General features: G+C 32.1%; 1 pseudogene; it reads left to right on the top strand.

Annotated features, from left to right (window-relative positions):
* The first annotated feature begins 553 nt into the window (after positions 1–553).
* Positions 554–652, top strand: LOC144241929 (U2 spliceosomal RNA; annotated as a pseudogene).
* The last annotated feature ends 28 nt before the right edge of the window (positions 653–680 follow it).

The raw sequence follows: 680 nt of genomic DNA, 5'->3' as shown, positions 1-680 counted from the left end.
TTAATGTCAATATCTGTTGCATGACCTCCTTCTAGTTTTTGTTCCAATTTGATTTGTGTTGGCTTTAGAAGTCAATAGTGTAGGCATAACCACTTATTTATGGGCACTTTTAACATTGCAAATTTAAAAATACCTGAAAAACACTATCATCAAAATTCTTGTAAAGGAATAATTCATGTGTCAGGAGAATAAGAAGGGGGGAAACATGCAAAAAATGCAAGTAAGTATTAAATATAACAGCTTAATACTATTAATTCTTATGGATGTTTTTGCTTCTATGGTATCCATTTCTAGATTTTAATTACTCAAAGTGTACCCATGCAAACACCTTATCAGTAGTATGATCTTTATTATGAGGATACTAATATGTAAGTTGCTTAGAAACTTTCCTGGTTTAGAAAACAACGTCCCTGGATTAAGCTTTCGTTTTCTTCTGCCAATAGTTATATTTTAAATTTGGGGGCACACACTCTGATTTTTCTTGAAACTTCACCACATTGAAGTAACAAGAAAAAATATTTTCCTTGTGACTTCTTTATGTCCTTCATAGAAAATCGCTTCTCGGCCTTTTGGCTAAGATCAAGTGTAGTATGTCCTTCATAGAAAGGTGACAATACTGATGTCAACTAATTTGCTCAAATATTTACCTCTTTTCTCTATTATTGGATTATACTTCCCTA

The sequence above is a fragment of the Crocuta crocuta genome, unplaced genomic scaffold (genome assembly GCF_008692635.1).
Source record: "Crocuta crocuta isolate KB4526 unplaced genomic scaffold, BGI_CrCroc_1.0 scaffold57, whole genome shotgun sequence".
In the NCBI taxonomy this organism is placed as follows: Eukaryota; Metazoa; Chordata; class Mammalia; order Carnivora; family Hyaenidae; genus Crocuta; species Crocuta crocuta.
The sequence above is the reverse complement of the archived record's forward strand: the minus strand, read 5'-3'. Positions and strand labels throughout refer to the sequence as shown.